At 47.4% G+C, this 19,055-nt stretch overlaps 1 protein-coding gene across 2 annotated transcripts in view; it reads left to right on the top strand.

Annotated features, from left to right (window-relative positions):
* Window positions 1-19,055, top strand: part of LOC144824029 (zinc finger MYM-type protein 1-like) — a 93,147-nt gene that overhangs the window by 69,887 nt on the left and 4,205 nt on the right. For both annotated transcript variants that reach the window (XM_078683064.1, XM_078683065.1), the window contains one exon: window positions 4,141-4,264. The gene's annotated coding sequence lies outside the window, so the exon portion shown is untranslated. The remainder of the gene's footprint in view (window positions 1-4,140; window positions 4,265-19,055) is intronic.

Consider the following 19,055-nt stretch of genomic DNA (forward strand, 5'->3'; position numbering starts at 1 on the left):
GGGCCAGCTATGTCTTGCTCCCACGCTGGCCAGATAACCTCACATTTGGAGTAAGCACAGATTTTAGAAATCATTTCTTGTACATTGGTACGATGCGAATTTGCAAAAACGGTTTTGTGAAGTGCCTATTATTAATGTTACTACTAGTTCTTATATGGGGATGACATGCCACGTCTTTATTGCTATATTTCGAAACCACATGATCCTGTTCATGGCACTGGCACACATATACTGATTATTAGAGCATAAACCAGAGAGGTACATTGTCTATATACCATGTATCAGTGAAGAAAATGAGCAATTACATAAGCGAAGCATTCCATAAACACAGGTAAAACACCTTCTGTTTTTTTATGGCGCGGAAATGAGTTACCTTTAAATAGCACTGTTTTTTTAGGTATTTAAATCACTGGAAAACACTGAAAGGGAAAAAAAATTAAACTGAAAACAGGAAAGCCTAACTTTTATATACAACTTTTTAAAATCCCAACTATGCCAAAGATCTTCCAAGATAACATCATGGCAAGATGGGAGGTAGCCGGAATCCGCTCAATAGATCTTGTAGACATATCGGGCATATTAACATTTAGGGATATTCCAAACACATTTCTGATACAGACCAGAGACCTTTTCAAGTATTTGCAAGTCAGGAGCTACCTAACCCAAAAGAAAGGGGGTATAATGTGCTTTAACCCCTTCAGCGCGATGCAATTTTTCACGCTGTGCTGAAGGTTCTATTGAGCAGGCGGGGCTGTGACGGGGCGGTTCCGTCATAAGCACAGCCCAACCGGCGCTCATGACGGAACCGCTCCGTCCTGAGCACCGAAGGGGCTAACCGTGATATTGTGGATGTGGTTCGCTCTGAAGAAGGGTGTATAAATAGTCAGATATACTCTAAGCTGATCGTGCTTATCCAGGATGACCTAGTGAAACATGGGTCTAAATGGGAACAGAAGCTGGGTATAGCACAAAATATATTCTTAGAGTCCCTTGAAGTGGAGAGGATGGTGTATCGGTCAGCAGGGTTGCAGGCTCAACACTACAAAACACTGTTCTCGCAAGATCATACTCCGGCTAGAATTGCCCAATGGGGGTGTCAGGATGGGATTACTTGCCCTCGGTGTAGCAGTACGGAAGCTGATTTAACACATGTTTGCGACATGTCTTATTTTAGCCACATGGTTAGGCGAAATTGGAAAATGTATGAACAATGCATTAAAAATAAGAACAGGTCACCCCAACATATACTTTTGGGAATAAGCAGCAATGATGTCCCAGAGGATCATCGTCCCTTTCTCTTTATAGCAATGGCAGTGGTGAGAATTTGCATTGCATCAGCTTGGCTAGATCGTCTGGCTCCTGGATTCCAACAATGGCTGGGAAGACTATTAGCTACCTAAAAGCTAGAAAAGCAAGAAGAATAGGTGAAAATATGTGTCCCTCTTAAAAGATGGAAGGAGGGTAACAAGGATGTATAAAAGAGGCATTGGCATGGTATGTGTTTGTTTGAAATTAACTGGCTTCTTTTTAGTTTTTCTTTTTCCCTTTTTTTTTTTTCTTATTGATGTGATCATAAAATTTGGTTTTTATGTTTCTCCCCTATAATAATAACAATAAATCGGTTATAATTTATCGTTATGAAATCCTCTTGTATTCTAATAATTGGTGATGATTTAATAAAAAAATAAAAAGATGCAGCAAAGAAGGTGCTTACCTAATTCAAATATAAAATTGCGTTAAGAGCTAGCTGTCCACATTGATGGCGAACATTCATTATTTTAAATTCGGTTCCTATATAGAAGGATAAAGGGAGACGACAAAGCTCACAAATATCTATCTTTTGTTTTGTATTTACATAACACTATCTAATTACCTTCTACCTCTAGGTTTGACTTACCTATTTAATGATAGACCAACATTGGCGGATTGCTGTTTAAAATGTTCTTGAGCGTCTGGTCGATACCGCTTCTTTCATCAAACTCATGCACTTCTCTATGATTTAAATTCCAGAGTGTCCTTTCAATTCCTGGCCAGGTGATACTTACGGGCCGTCATGACGTGTGTGCAACGCCAAGACGGTTCTTATTGATTGGTGCTTTTACGGTGCAGACGAACAGATAGAAATATGCTAGAATGCGCACTAATTCTATCTCGATAGTACATGTTTTTACTTCCTGAAAACTCTTGACTCAGCTATTTGATTGGTTCTTTACAACACAGACGAACGGTTCGAAATATGCTAGAATGCGCAATTGATTAAGCTACTTTTACTTTATTAGTTATTTTTCTCACAACATTTTAGAATATTTTGAAATAGGCATATATTTGAGCTAAATACTGTCAATTATTCCTACCAGAATTATGATAATCTAATAGTGTTGGTAATTGTTTTTAACAGTTTTCTTTCCCCTAACCTTTTCAATTGAATCCTCTATACTTTGTCTGAAGTTCTATTTAATCTGTAGTTGAATGACTCAGAACTTTTACTTGCATGAGGATAACATTCAAATATAAGTAGATCTTATGCTGAATTTTGTTAAATTATAATAGATCGTTAATTCGTAGTATGACTACTTTCATGTTGTTAAATCAAACTATCTATTTAAGAAGATCAAATATTTTCATATAATTGCATTTTCCCACGGCAGATCATTATTTTATCCATATTTAAAGGTATTAAAAGAGAAGATCCAATAAACCTTTTTTTTTTTTTTTGCAAATTACCAATTCGCCTTTATCATCGGACATTTTAATTTTTTCCAAAATTCGCCATTGCATGTCTTCTGGTTTTTGGTTCAAATGAAATAATGTTTGACTAAGGTTGCAGTTAGCTTTGCTGTCCTAATAGCAGAACGATGTTCTGTAATTCTTGTTTAGATTGCTCTAGATGTCGCTCCGACATTACCCAATTGGCATGGGCAAAGGATTAAATTAATTACATTTTGAGTTTTACAAGTCCATGATGGTTGTACCTGAATGGTGAACCCATTAAGAATCAAGGTTTCTCCATTCCTTTAACAGTTGCACTACCATTAATGGTGTTTTGAATAAAAGGTTGCCTAAGTATGAGAATCAAACCATGAATGAACAATTATGTCTTTAATATTTTTATTTTGACGATGCGCAAATAGTGGTTTAGCTATTGTATTCTTTTGTTCTAGATCACTGTTTAAAATATGCCAATTGGAATTGATAATTTTTTTGACTGGCATTTAAAGTAGAATGTTTTGTGACACATATAAGCTGGTTAGATTTTGTACCTGTAGTTAATTTGAGGAGATGATCCCTATCATAAAATCTTGCTCGCTTGTATGATTCCCTCACCAGCCGGTGGAGATACCATACCCTCTTGCTAGAAACTTGGCTTTCATCACTGCAGCTTGCGAGTCAAAATCTGATATATTTGTTGTACAATTACACCGCACTCTTAGTAATTGCGAAAAGGGAATACTTTGTTTCTTAGTGTGCGGATGATCAATCTTAAAATGCAGGAGAGTATTCCTTGCAGTAGGCTTAACAAATAAATCTACTTCTAAAATACCTAAATTGTGTCAGATTAAAATGTCTGAGAATCCGACCTCTTGTGTACTGGTATGTGCAGTAAATCCAAGATTTGTGTCTGCTAAATTGAGCCACTGTAGGAATTCTTGTAGATTGTCTTCCCCATTGGTCCAGATAAAGAAAATGTCATCTATATATCTGAACCAATGGGAAACCGATTAAAAAAATGGGGCAACTTCATTATAGATATATTTAATCACAAAAAGGCCCATATAGATATTTGCTATAGATGGTGCTACTGAGGCCCCTATACTTACACCTTTAATCTGGCGGAATAAATTCTGACCAAACTCAAAAACATTTTCAGTTAATGCTATATTTAAACATTCAATTAAAGATTTAGAGCAAGGGAGTTCAAATTCATCTATGAACCCTTCAGTTGCCTCCAGTGTTTCTTTTTGTGGAATGTTACTATATAGTAACTCTATACCATTTATTTCCCAGCACTAAATTTAGGGAACCTATTCAAAGTAATCCCTTTTCTCATGATTTTCACTGTGTACTATGAACTAATTGGTCTGTAATGTGTAATTTGTGTCTGATTGGCACCTCTAATTATGTAGTCCTTTTTCTTTTCAGTTTTTGTGAAGCCTAAAGAAGTTTACGTCATTTCTTTGACGAAGAAGAGGTCTTGCACAGAACCCAACCTCCTTTGCTGCGCTTGTTGCAGCTGAATTCCAAGCTACGAACCTCAGGGTTTAACGTAAGAAAACGGATGCTATATCATTTTTAGGTTGAGCATTCGAGACCTCTTGTATATACTTTACTACATACTTATATGTGTATGTACTTTGTGGACTCTGGAGATCAGCTCTAGGACTTGTCTGCTTCCGCTTTGGGACTTTTTTCTGTTCAACTACCTCTATTAAACTGTCTTGATAGATGTCTCTCCAAGGCACAAGTGCACAGTATGTGCAACCACACTCACAGCAACCCACTGGTGACACCCCATATGGACTCCACACAAGTTTGATAAAACGAGTATAAACTTTATATAAAAAGATGTACAATCAGACCACACGATACAAAAGCCAGCATATATAAAAGGGTAATGTCAGTTCTGGGGTACTGCTACTGCTCGAACAGCCAGGTCTTGAAGTCACCTGAAGATCAGCAGGTCCCGGGTCTGTCGTAGGCGGTTGGGGAGGATGTGCCAAATCTTGGCAGCGAGGTGGGAGAATGATCTGCCGCCGGCGGTCACTAGTAAGATGCGGGGGGGGCGGTGTTGAGGTCAGCGGACCAAAGCTGGCGGTTCGGGGTGTAAAGGTGAGTCGTTCATTGAGGTACGCTGGTCCGGTGTTGTGGAGTGCTTTGTGAGCGTGGGTGAGGAGCTTGAAGGTGATCCTCTTGTTGATGGGGAGCCAGTGCAGGTCTTTCTGGTGGGCTGTGGTGTGGTTGTGGCGGGGGATGTCGAGGATGAGGCATGCAGAGGCGTTCTGTATGCGTTGTAGTTGTTTCAGGAGTTTGGCTGAGGTTCCCGCTTAGAGGGCGTTGCCTTAGTACAGCCTGCTGCTGACGAGGGCCTGGGTGATGGTCCTTCTGGTTCCGGTGGGGATCCAACTGTAGATCTTGCGTAGCATGCGGAGGGTGTTGAAGCAGGAGGAGGAGACGGCGTTGACTTGCTGGGTCAATGACAGCGATGAGTCCAGGATGACCCTGAGGTTGCGTGCATAGTCAGCGGGCGTGGGTGCATCTCCCAGCGCGGCCGGCCACCTGGAGGTGTCCCAGGGTGGAGGGGGTGGATCCGATGATGAGGACCTTCGTCTTGTACGAGTTCAGTTTCAGGCGGCTGTTCTTCATCCATTCAACGATGGCCTTCATTCCTTTTTGTTGGTTGGTTTTGGCAGCGGTTGGGGGCCTTGGTGAGGGAGAGTATTAGCTGGGTGTCGGCGTATGAGATGATGAGGTCGTGCGATCGGACGATGTTGGCGAGCGGTGCCATGTAGATGTTGAAGAGTGCCAAACTGAGGGACGATCCTTGGGTTACGCCGCAGATCTTGGTTTCTTTAGATCGGGATGGAGGGAGGCGGACACTCTGGGTTCTGCCGGTGAGGAAGGAGGTGGTCCAGTCCAGGGCTTTGTCGTGGATTCCTGCATTGTGGAGACGTGTGCGTAGGGTGTGGTGGCAGACTGTGTCGAAGGCAGCCGAAAGGTCCAGGAGGATGAGGGCCGTGGTTTCTCTCTTGTCCAGCAGGGCCCTGATGTCGTCGGTGGCAGCAATGAGGGCTGTTTCAGTGCTGTGGTTGCTGCAGAATCAGGATTGGGACGGGTCCAGGATGTTCTCTTCGAGGAACGAGGTCAGTTGCCTGTTGACAATCTTCTCTAGTACTTTCGCCGGGAACGGGAGTAGTGCGATGGGCCAGAAGTTCTTTGGGTTCCGCCTTGGGTTTCTTGAGTAAGGCATTGATCTCTGCATGCTTTCAGGTCTCCGGGAAGGTTGCGGTCTCGGAGTTGTTCATGATCCTTCTGAGATGGGGTGTGATGGTATAGCTTGTTTTGTTGAAGATGTGGTGCGGGCAGGGGTCTGATGGTGAGCCGGAGTGGATGGTGTCCATGATTTGGATGGTGTCGTCATCGTTGACGTCGGTCCAGGAAAGCAGGGGGTCGGTGTGGCTGGGTGGCGGTGTCTGTCGGGGGGCCTGGTTGTTGAAGTTGTCGTGGATGTCTGCGATCTTGCAGTGGAAGAAGGTGGCTAAGGAGTCGCAGAGGTCTAGCGATGGCAGCATGTTTTTGGAGTTGGAGTTGGGGTTGGAGAGTTCCTTCAGGATGTTGAAGAGCTCTTTGCTGTTGTGTGCGTTCTTTGAATGAGGTCCTTTTGGCGGTTCAGATGAGTTGGTGTCTGCAGATGGCGCTCTTGTAGGCGGCATTGCTGTTCGGTGTCTGTTTGTGGTGCCACCTTTCCTCGAGCCTTCGGCAGGCCTGCTTGGATGCCTGGAGGTCGGCGGTGAACCATGTGGCCTTTCTGTCGGTGCATCTGTTAGAGGGTTTCTTGATCGGGGCAAGAGTGTTGGCACAGTCGTCGATCCATTGCCTGAGGCAGCGGGCGGTGGTGTATGTCGGTGGTGTCATTTGGTGGGGTTCAGGCGAGGGTGGTGTTTAGCTGTTCTTAGGTGACTTTGCTCCAGCTGCAGCGGGGGATCCGTTGTGTGTGGTGGTGTGCGGTGGGCTTCTCGAAGGTGAAGTAGATGCAGCAGTGGTTGGTCCAGTGAAGTTCGGTGGTGTGGTTGAAGGTGACGTGGTTGCTGCCTTAGATGTAGTCGAGCGCGTGTCTGGCGGAGTGGGTTGGAGTTGTGACGAGCTGTTTGAGTCAGAGGTTGTCGAGCAGGGTGGTGGAGTTGCTGTCGTTGGATCACACAAGTTGCAATGGGCAAACCATAGTGCTCTGCGTAATGATACAATCATGTGCTTGGCAAAGGAGAAATAATACAATGCTTAACAATACACCCTGGTACCTTGCAATAGGAGAAATAATGCAATGCGCGCCGCAACAATCATGTACTGCGCAATGAAGGAATTAGGCAATGCCTCCCACCCCAATCACTTACTTTGCAACGAAGAAATAATGCAATGCGCACCGCTACAATCTTGTACTTTGCAATTAAGAAATAATGCAATGCTTAGCTACAATCATGTACTTTGCAATGAAGGAATAATGCAATGCGGGCCGCTACATTACTGTTCTTTGCAATGTAGAAACAATGCAATATGTAGCGCTACAATGGTATACTTCATTGTGCAGAAATAATGTCAGGCGTTATAAGACAGTCCGGCAGTTCGTTAGCAGCAATATTGGCAATGTGTATTACGACAATCGCCCTCTTCAATAACAGTTGCCCTGGACAGTACAGCTTCTCACTCTGTACCCAGTACGGCCACTCCTTTGGTCAGTACGGGCAAAGGCTCACGTCGCCAGAAGGAATGCGAGGCCGAGAGAGTGTCCCTCCGAGCCTGCACCCTAACCAGGTAGTGATCCACGTTACCGGGGAGCGCGACCCCACTCTCCTCCTTCAGCGAACTGGGCCTTCCATGCAGAACTTTCTCAATGGGCCTCAGACGCTCGGCCTAGCAGCTCCACTCCTCCTGGGCTGCTGGTCTGGGCCACGACTGTTAGTAAGGTTTCAGGCGGCCGCAGGGCACACGTACCCCATGCCTCTGAGATTACGATACTCCGGGTGCACGTTCACCACAGCACCCTCCGGGTCTCTTCTGGTACGAAGCCACACACACAACGCTGATGGGACTTCACGTCGACTTCGAGTGCACGTTCACCAGGCAATCCTTTCTGCGATCTCAGTTGGCACCAAGACACGCATACCGCGCTGCAGAGACTCACTTTCTTCCGGTGCACACGATGATCTGTTGATCACCTCCACAGTCCCAGGTAGCACGAACATTGCTTCACTGAGACTTACTCCAACTCCGGTGTCCCCATATCCAGGCACTCTTCACCAACGCCTTCGGCCACACCCAGACATGCTCACCGTGTCCGAGCCTCACTTCTCCTCCGGTACACTCGATGACCAGGCGCTCTTCACCAGTGCCTCCGGTGCACCCCGACACGCACCCTGCACGTCCAAGACTCGCTCCACTTCCGATGCACATGTTGACCAGGCGCTGCTCTCCAACGCCTCCTGTGCACCACGACACGCAGACACGCTCACCATGTCCGAGCCTCACTTCTCCTCCGCTTACACTCGATGACCAGGTGCTCTTCACCAGTGACTCCGGTGCAGCCCGACACGCACCCTGCATGTCCGAGACTCCCTTAGCCTCCACGCTGACTAGGCGCCCTTCACCAGTGCCTGCGGTGCACCACGGCACGCAACCAGCGCGTCGCTTGAAACTTCTCCAGAAACGTTTATCTTCCTGTGTTCCCAAACAGGGAGCCAGCTCACCTCGGGCCCTTGGGGTAACAAGAGACAGTACAAAGCACAGTCTTCTTCAAGCAGGGGGACCCAGCGCACAAAGCACAGTCCCAACAGCCTCTTCCTTAGTTAAAACAGCAAACTGCAGACCAGGCCCAGATCACGAAGCAAGGGTCGGTCCTTCCCAGCAGTCTCTTCAGTTGTTCCTTCCTTTGTAGAGGTTCCTCTTGACCACGAAATGGGTCCAAGCCTTTTCAGTCTCAATCCATTTCTATTCCAACGTTCAGGGTTCTCAGCTCTCAAAGTTATACCCCTAAATGTATTTGAAGTTTGTTGTGTTCAGGGCTCTCTGACCCATGCCTAAATCAGGTCCAGTTGTCTCCCTCCCATTGTCCCCTTTCTCCCTTTGATACTGGGGGTCTGGATCCTTATTCACTCAGTAAGAGACGGATCAATTGTTTTTATAGCGGCAACCCAGGCCTCTTCACCTCCTGGGGCTGCTCTGCCTACTCTCCAGATGCAGGTCAGCATAGTGCCATCTCAACCCCTCCCTGGGTCAAGACCTCCCCCAGCTCCTCTCGGATCCAGACAGTCAATCCACTTTCAGCAGAGACTTGCAGAAATGCTAAAGCACAAAACTCAGCCACTTTGAGTGGTTTCGGAACACACAGTGACAAAACCACTTTCATAGAAAGACGTGTTATGACACTGTGAGTTCATACATACTAAACTTCACCTCTCCAATTTAAACCTATGGGAAACCCAGCCCAATACCCAGTGTCCCCTATTCTGTCCCATGGGTAGGACCAGAAAAGGAACTACAAACCTGCTGCTCAAAGTGAAAATATATAAGAGCAAAAGATACTAGACCTCCTGTCGCAGCTCCTGTATCGCAACAGGGTACCGACGGACAGAGCGGGCCCCATTCCGTGAGCTGTTGCCAGGTAGAGGTGATGATGAATATCCAAAAATGTGGGCATGTCCAGTAATACCGAAGAAAACACTGGTTCACTAGTCCAGTATCTTTTTCTCTTATATATTTTCACTTTGAACAGCAGCTTTGTAGTTCCTTTTCTGGTCCTGATGAAAGTCCAGATACTTATTTAGATCACTGGGACTGAAACATGTCGACCTTGTGTTAAAACCCAGCAGTTTAATTCCATACTGCTGTTTTGCACTGCTTTTTAATCCTACCAGTGCGATCAAGTGAATAATGATTGTCTGTTTTGCTTCCACTAGGTAGTTTTAAATTCACTTTTTTGATTTATTATTGTGCTGCGTGTTTCATTTTACCTGATCCACCACGGGGTTTTAGGATCCCCGTGAGTGTTGCATCTTCTACATAAAAACATCCCTGAGCTCCTTCCTCACATTGAGGGAGTCGTAGGAGGAAAAACCCATATGATGAAGCATGTCAGCTATGGTGAGTGAGGGTATTTGTCCTTCAAGGGATCTCTCCCCTTATCACACATCACTATCCTAAAAACTGATGCCTCCCAACCTCCAATCACAGCACTATATAATAGCGAAGATGAGCTAGTGAACACACAGGCGGCAATTAATGACTCATTCTATAAATACTACACAAATTTGTACAGGGCCCCAGTGGCCAATAACCTGCACTGCATACAGCACTTCCTGGCCCCGATGCAGCTCCCACAAGTTACAAAATCCCAACACGAATCTATTACAGAGGACGACCTAGCTGACGCGATTAAGCTGTTAGCATCGGTTTTGTTCCCGGGTACTGATGGCTGGCCATCGGACTCCTACTCTACATACTATGAAAAACTTGTGCCACAATTAATGAACGTTTATAAGGATGCTTATGACCGGGGAGCTTCCGGCGTCCTTGAGAGAAGCACTGTTAGTAGTACTGTTTAAACCGGGTAGGGGTCCGCTGCTGGTGGCAGCATACCGACCCCTATCTCTATTAAATGCTGGCTAATAGAAACTGCATCCCTTTTGATACATGAGGATCAAAACGGTTACATCCCGGGGAGGAGCACCGGACTGAACCTGCATCCGCTGTTCAGGCAACTGGACTTGGCCCGGGCGGATACTGACACACCCTAGTTGGTAGCCTTGGACATTGAAAAAGCATTTTACACCCTAGGGTGGCAGTTTCTGCTGGAAGTGCGGGCAAATTTGGCATTGGGCCCAAATACCTGCGCTCAGTGCGTAAACTATATACTAATCCGCAGGCACGAGTAAAAACAGGATGCAACATATCCCCACAGTTTGTCATTGAGTGAGGCACAAGGCAGGGCTGCCCCCTGTCGCCTATCCTATTTTCATTTGCAATGGAGCCCTTAGCATGCAAGCTGTGACATCGGGTGTTGGACAGGGGTATCCATGCAGCTAGGCAATGGCATATAATATCGCTATATGCAGATCATGCATTGGTTTACCTTCAGGGGAGGGTGTTGTACTGAAAGATCTGATGGCGCTCCTGAATGCCCACGCACAGCTCTCTGGCCTTCGGGTTAACTGGCCTATGTCAGTGGTTTTTTTCCATGAAAGTGATCCCACCGGATAGGAGGCATGACTTACTCCAACTCCTAATCATGTATCTGGGCATGCAAATCTACCACTCTAAGCAGACGACATAGATGGGAACCTGGGTAAAGCGGTATCCAGAGCGTGTGCAACGTTGTCGTTCTGGCGCGGTTTTCACCTGTCCCCTGTGGGAAGCATAGCCATTACCAAAATGCTGCTTCTCCAAAGATTTCTCTGCTTCTTTACTGCCCTCCAGCACAGGCTGCCTCATAGTATATTTAAAGAGCTGGAGGTGCTACTGGTCGCGCTTTTATGGGGTAGATCCAAATCTCCTTGGCCGATGCTTGGTGGAGCTGTCCTATTCAGCTATAGAGGAGTTTGGCTCTGGTTCACTCCCTCAGCCTTCACCTACCCAGCTGGACATCGAACATGCTTTTCCTCGTCTCCCCGTTGTTTCTTTTCCCTCTCCCGCCTCTTCCCTCTGTGACTCCTTTACTGTCTCCCCTTTTCCTGCCCTTCGTGGAACCTTAGAGTCTGCTACCCTAATTGTTTTTTGTTTTATTTTGTATATCCCGCCATTTGGGGATAGTGCTATCAGCTTCTGTAGGTCCTCCCTCTTGGCGGTTTCCACCTATCCTCTTTTCCGCTGGACTGCACCTTCTTCGCCTGATTGACCTTTTCTTCTAGTCTGCAACCCCACCCTATCCGTTGGTCCCCACACCCCTTGCTTCGTATTCTTTCACTGGTACTCGGGTTGGTTTTGTCTGTCTCCCACTTTGACAGCTTTGTTCCCCCTGTAGTATTTTTCCCCTTCGCCTGACTCTATCTGCTCTCCTTTACCCTGTTTACCATTCCCCCTCTACCTTTTATTCCCCACAAGACGTATGTCTTGTTATGCTATTATTGTGTAATCTCATGCTTTTTCTCCTATGTCTATACTTTGCTCCTGTAATTGATGTAATTATGTAACCTGTAACTCGCTGATCCTCAAGAAAAGCGCTCTGATACCTCCGGGTCTAGCCAGGGCTATATAAAACTTTGCAAATACAATAAGTCTTGAGTGGCACTCCATAAAATGGATCTGCCACTTATAGACTGGGATAAGGGGGCACCCAATTATGAGCACTACTACGCTGATGCACAGCTCCAGTGTCCAATGAGATAGCTGGCGAGTGCCCAGGTGACAGATGTCTAGCTGGGCAATGCCTATAAGACGCCCAGCTATAATAGAATGACTATCCGGCACCACTACTCTATTGCAAAAAACAAGGCAAGCTTCTAATGATGGCAGCCAGGCCTGCGTACGTGACTCCTAAAAACCAGGTGTCGTCATATGCACCTATACTACCGCTTGAGATTTTGCCTGGGGCATTCACTTTTCATGACTGCCCGGAATTATAGACCTGGGCAGAGGTAGGATTGGGCACCTGGGGCGACTTAATGTAGACTCACAGCTGTGGAGCCTGGAAGGGCTGGTAGATAACTTCGGTATCCCACAAGGTACTTTTATGCTTTGTACATTACTGGGCAGGTAATTACACCAAAACGGGCGAACGTCGACTCCGAACCGGAAACCTCACAGGTTCTTCAGACTTTGCTGACACATGGAAAGGGCAGACAGGCGGTGACATCCATATATAACTCAGTGAGACCTGGTCCAAACCTCCTATTGGCAAAGCTCTGAAAGTACTACGATTCTGAGCGATCAACCACCGTGAGTAATGAGCAGTGGGTGCAGTGCATAGGGTATCCCAAAAGTATATCCACTAACGCCAGACTGAAATATACGCAGCTTAATTGTTTGCATCACACATACTTAACGCACATACTTAACGCTGCACAGTCTGGCCCGGATGTATCCTACATCGGCTGACATATGCCCTCGTTGCTCAGGTGCGGGTGCAAAGTTCCTTCACATGGTCTGGTCATGCCCCTGCCTCGAGGCCTACTGGAGCGAGATTGCAGTGACGCTGGGGGAAGTGACTGACACCATAATTCCAGCGCAAGCCCAACATTTTCTACGGAGTGTCACCAAGCGCACTGCAGGGCGAAAAAACCTTCATAAATTCTTAGACTTTACTTTGGTATTAGCAAAACGAAGAATTGCCATGTCTTTGAAATCAAGCGCAGTACCTAACACACGCATCTGGTTATTGGACCTCTGTAAAGCACTGGTGGCGGAACACACGAAACACACTGAAGGCACCCCAAGATCTCACACAGACTAACCCCATGCAGTGGCGGGATTCTCCAGTATTAGGTGTCTTTCATAGATTCACATGCTTAAATATATTCCCTGTCGTCGAAGTGGGAGCCCCACGGTAAATAAATTAGAAATAAAAAACAACAATATATGTATATAGAAACATAATTCCATACATTCTAAAACCATAAATACTTAAGTACCAAGGTTAGCAGTAACACATAGGAATGTTAGAAGAAAAAAGCACTTTCATAACATATCCAAATCCTTATGTTAGTCCAAACTACAGCCAATCAGGCGCCAGCACCCCTCTAGAACCTTCTCCTCAGAGGCTCAGGCCCTCAGATTTTCTACCGCAAGTCGTGTGATGGGAGTCTCCCTGAGCTCTGCTCAGTTTTCAACTTCCTTGTGGACTTCTTCAGTTTTTTTAGATGTCTTCAAGTAAGAAGCCTTTGTTTCGTCCTTGTGCTTCTTGTGGAAAGTTGCGGCTCTTCTCAGAGGACCCTCACAAGAAGTGTATTTATTGCCTCTATCCAGAGCATGGGGTAGGCAAATGTAAAATTTGCAGGACTTTTTCCACCAAGACCTTAAGGACCGGGAGGGGCGTCTCCTCCTTTGGTTGCAGAGGTTGAAGGAGAAGGATTCACCTCCTTTCTGATGCAGAAAGCCTAGCGTCAGTTGGGTCTAGAGCCACTTCTAAACGTAGCAGTGTGCACGATATGCAATCTCCATTCCTGAAGAAGAAGAAACTTGAACTCCAGAAGGCTCCTGCTGTGTCTTCTCCTCTTCCTGCTATGCCTATGCCCTCGAGATCTGACTCTCGGGCATCCACGGCTCCTTCTAAGCATGTTTCCCTTAAAAAACGTGCAAAATCATCAACTGGACCGTCGACGGTCGTTCCGAAGACTAAATCTGCCGTCTCTGCCTCTGACGATGACTTGTGCCAGCGGGTCGTCGACAGCGGCTGCGTCGACTACGTCGGTGTCGACGATGGTGTGTGTAAGTTTCAAGTCTGTCTCGTCGACGATTCCAATCTCCTCGTTGACGTCGAAGAAGGGAGTCTCGTCGACATCAAAATCTTCGTTGCCACCTTCTGTGAAGAGAGCCTCTTTGTCGGCGGTTGCTCCGTTGGCGGCGGCGGTTCCGTCGACGGCGACTTCATCGGTGGCTTCGCCGACAGTGGTTGTCCCGTCGACTGTGTTATCGTCGTCGACTTCTTCTTTCGCATCAATGCCTCTGGTGCCATTTTCATCATCAAGTTCCTGGGCTCCTGCTGTTGACCCCTCTGCACCCCTGTCGGCATGCACCTTTGGATCAGCTTCCCATTCCACGTCACTCTCAGCCTCCATCACACCTTTTTGCCACTGGTTCGGAGCATGACTCTGGTTCTGACGAGGAGGAAGATAATAGATTCCGGGCAGCTCGAAGCCCTTCGGAACTGGTTATTAAATGTCAGGACTAGGCGGACGATCAGGAAGATCCTTACTACCATTAGGAGGAACCTTCTGCTCAAGTTCCCACAGCGCAAATACCGCTCTCCATCATTTCTTATCTCCAATATATGCTGGAGGATTATAATGGGCGATTTCCACCTTCTCACCAGGGGTCTCCTCATCCTACAGTGCCTGCAACTACAGCGGCTCCTCCCTGTCCTGCAATGCCAGAGCCGTCTGCGTCATCTGCACCACCTACAACCTCTATTCAGGTTCATGCAACTGTTAACGAGGATGATGACGTTCGCCCAGATCGGGAAGACTGCGAAGTTGATGATGGGAACATGGCTGATTGGGACGATTATCAAATCCAGACGCCATCGCCGCCACCTTCGGGTCCAGGGGATTCCCCTCCTGTGTATATAGCGGGTTTTCACCAACTTATGGAACGAGCGGCACTGCACTTCAAGCTCCCTATGGTTCTGAAAGATGAGGACTGTTTTCTTTGACTTCAAGAGTCAACCATTTAAACAGGTCCGGGCAGTGCCTATAATTGACTTCATCTGGAATTAGGGCGTCAAACTGATGCGGACGCCGAATTCTATCCCGGCGCTTCCTCCTCGTTTGGAAAAGAAATATAGGGCGCCCCAGGGTTCTCCAGCCTGCCTGGTAGCGCAACCTAAACCGCATTCCGTGATTACCCAGGCCGCACAACGTATTTCCAGGAATCCATCTTCTCCTATTACCGCTCCTCCTGAACGCGAGGGACGCAGTCCTGATGCCATTGGACGAAAATTCTCCACTATGGCTTCTACCACCGTGAGGGCTGAAAATTCTCTGGCCATTCTCGGGCGCTGTGACCGCCAAATGTGGTCGGATATGTCTTCTTTTATCGACCTCATTCCTGAGCCCTCCAGAGCAGAGGCTCTCAAGATTCTTCAGGAGGGGGAGAGAGCGTCATCTGAAATCATCTACCGCTCTGTGGACATTGCATGCACTGGTTTTCGTCAGCTTGCGGGGGCAGCTGTTTTGGGTCGTCAGGGCTGGCTTCGTTCCACCTCTTTTCGCCAGGAGGTTCAGGCGCAGATCCTAGACATGCCCTATGACAGCGAATGACTCTTTGGCCAGCATGTGGATGATGCACTTCAGACCATAAAAAAGGACACAGACGGCTCGTGCCCTGGGCACTTTGCAGTTTTGCAAACAACCTTTTCGTGGTGCACGCGGACGCAGTACCTCCTCTTTTCGCGGCGGATCCAACCAGTACCGCTCCTACGACCAAGGAAATCAGAGGTATTCCTAACAGTCGCAGCAGTTCCATCGACAGCAGTCGTCAAAATCCTACAGAGGAAAATCATGACTTGCCTTCCCCGCTCAAAGTTGGAAGTCGAATCTCCCTCTTCTCTTCCAATTGGTCTTCAATCACCTCAGACCATTGGGTGCTGGACATTGTATCAAAGGGTCATGCTTTGGAGTTTGTCAAATTCCTTCCAACCACTCCTCCATCTGGTCCGCCTCCGGCACAGCTCAAGTAGCTTTTCCAGCAGATTCGACTCATGATTCAGAAAGGTGCCATTGCAGTGGTTCCCAAGTCTCAGAAAGGGATGGGATTCTATTCCTGTTTTTTCCTCGTCCTCAAGAAGTCTGGCGAATCACGAGCTTTAAACAAGTACCTGAAGTGCCAATCCTTCCGCATGCTCACGCTTGTGGAAATTCTCCGTCTTCTCTCGAAGGACGATTTCATGACAACCATCGATATCCAGGACGCTTATTTCCACGTGCCGATACTTCTAAGACACCAGAAGTACTTACACTTTCGGGTGGGGCGCAGAGACTTTCAATTCAAGGGTCTGCCTTTCGGACTTCGTTCCGCCCCTCGCGTCTTCACGAAAGTCCTGGCTCCGGTGGTGGCATATCTACGTTTGAAGGGCGTTCAAATCTTTCCCTACCTGGACGACTGTCTCATCAAATCGCAATCTCGTCACCAGGCTTCTCTGGACACTCGATTCTTTCTGACTCTATCCACTCTCTTGGTCTGTCCATCAACACCGAGAAGTCTCAGGTCGATCCAGCTCCCTGCAGGACTTTTCTAGGCGCCACTCTGAATGCTTCGCTGGGGAAGGCATTCGTGTATCACGAGCGCCAGCTGCGGATTTTACGCCTAGTGGCTCTCATCCGTTCTAAAGGGTCTGTTTCAGTTCGTGTATTGAAATCCTTTCTCGGGATGGCGTCCTCCTGCATCTCCCTGATCCCAAATTGCTGGCTCAAGAGTCTCCCAATTCAGGAGGAACTGGACAAGTAGTGGCGTCACGTCACCGGCTTTTTCAACGATCTGGTCCTGGTGACCGCTCGGATGAGGTCTGCTCTCCTATGGTGGGCTCAACAGTCAAACATCGCTGCCGGTACTTCTTTCCTAACCTTCACTCTGGAGCTTATCCTTACCACGGATGCCTCCCTGGAAGGCTGTGGCGCACATCTTCAGGGGCTATCCATAAAGGGCAAGTGGACCCTGTCTCAACGTTCCTGGCGCATCAACAGACTGGAACTCATGGCCATTTTCCTGGCGCTTAAGTCTTTCCATCTTCTGCTCTAGGGAGAATCTGTGCTCATTCAAACAGACAATACCACCAGTATGCACTATGTGAACAAACAGGGCGGCACCAAGTCACCGCTCCTTTCTCAGCTGGCACAGAGCATCTGGGACTGGGCGCTCCGTCACCAAATAACCCTAACAGTGGTTCACCTACCAGGTATCTCTAAAGTCCTAGGGGACTCCCTCATCAGGTCTGCGTCCTTGACCCACGGGTGGGAGTTGCATCAGCCGACTCTGGACTTCATCTTTCGGTTGTGGGGTCGCCCGAACATGGATCTGTTTGCAAGCCCTGTGAACCGGAAATGCCCGTCTTATGCAAGTTGACTTCCCCATCAAGGGTCATGCGGATATGCCCTTTTGATGGACTGGTGCAATCTATTCGCCTACCCTTTTCCGCCGATTCCGCTGGTTCCTCGAGTGTTGTGGAAAATGCGGAGACAGCCGGGCCACATTCTCCTGATCGCTCCCAGATGGCCTCGACAAGCATGGTTCTCGGAGCTGCTGCTTCTTTCACTGTGCGAACCCATCCTCCTTCGTCCTCGAGCGGATCTCCTCACAATGGACAACGGTCAGATCTGTCATCCGGACCCCTCCTCTCTCAAATTATCGGCCTGGAACCTGAGCACCTTGAATTTGCCCACTTGAATATTTCTCCAGCATGTAGAGACGTTGTTGCCAATGCGAGAGCTCCGTCCACAGTAAAGACTTACAAGCTTTAGCTTATAAGCAAAAGTGGAAAAGGTTCTGTCACTGGTGTGCCTCTGCCGACATCCATCCCGTGCACTCCTCTCCTGCTCAGCTTCTGCCGTTCTTTCTGCAGTTGGCTCAATCACTCCACTTGAAGGTATTCCTAGCGGCAATATCTCGTTTCTGGCTGGATGGGTCTTCTCATTCAACTCTTTTTCAAAGGACTATTCAGGATGTTCCCGCCCATTCGGCGGCGTCCTACCTGGCATCTCAGTGTTGTTTTGGCGCAATTGTTGAAGACGCCATTTGAGCCCGTTCACAAAGCGGATTTGAAATTTTTGACCTGGAAGGTGGCCCTTCTTGTCTTGACCTCCTCACGTCGCGTGAGTGATATCCATGCCTTTACCATTCAGCCTCCTTTTCTTCATTTCAAATCGGACTGTCGCAGGCACAAACCAGGCATTCATGCCTATGGTGCCGACTGATTTTCACCTCAATGAACCAGTGTTCTTAAAGACTTTCTTTGCTAATCCTCAATTTCCAGCGGAGCAACGTTTGCATTCATTGGACGTTAAAAGATGCCTTAGATTCTACATCGACAGGACAGCGCCCTTTCGTAAGTCTGATCAACTGTTCGTTGCTTACGGATGCATGCGCAAGGGGCGTTCTGTTACCAAGCCAACTATTGCACCTTGGATTTCCTCATCAATTTCATTTTGTGATCAGAAGGCCAGCAAGCCTCTTCAATCTACAGTACGGGCTCATTCCACCAGGGCGATGTCTTCCTCTAATGCCCTGTTTGTTTCATCAAATATGCCGAGCAGCTACGTGGTCCAGCAGTCATACTTTCACAAAGCACTACTGCCTCAAGACGATCAACGAAGCTGATTCAGTTGTGGGCCAAGCGGTGCTTCGTAATCTTTTTAAATAAGGCGAGCCTCTTTCCTTCCCTCCGCCTGCATGAGTAAATTATCTGTCTGGCAGCTTTATGTGATTTCAATGCATTGTATGCTTATGCACTGCTATTTTGCCTTGCGGCCAGCTATTACTGCTCACTATTCTATTCAAGCATGAGAATCTATGAAAGACACCCCAATACTGGAGAAGAACAATTGTTACTTACTTGTAAACGGTGGTTCTCCAGTATTGGTGTCTTTCATAGATTCACATGCGACCCACCCACTTCCCCTCAGAGGCTCGCTTCTCCTCCTAGA

The sequence above is a fragment of the Lissotriton helveticus genome, chromosome 3_1 (genome assembly GCF_964261635.1).
Source record: "Lissotriton helveticus chromosome 3_1, aLisHel1.1, whole genome shotgun sequence".
In the NCBI taxonomy this organism is placed as follows: domain Eukaryota; kingdom Metazoa; phylum Chordata; class Amphibia; order Caudata; family Salamandridae; genus Lissotriton; species Lissotriton helveticus.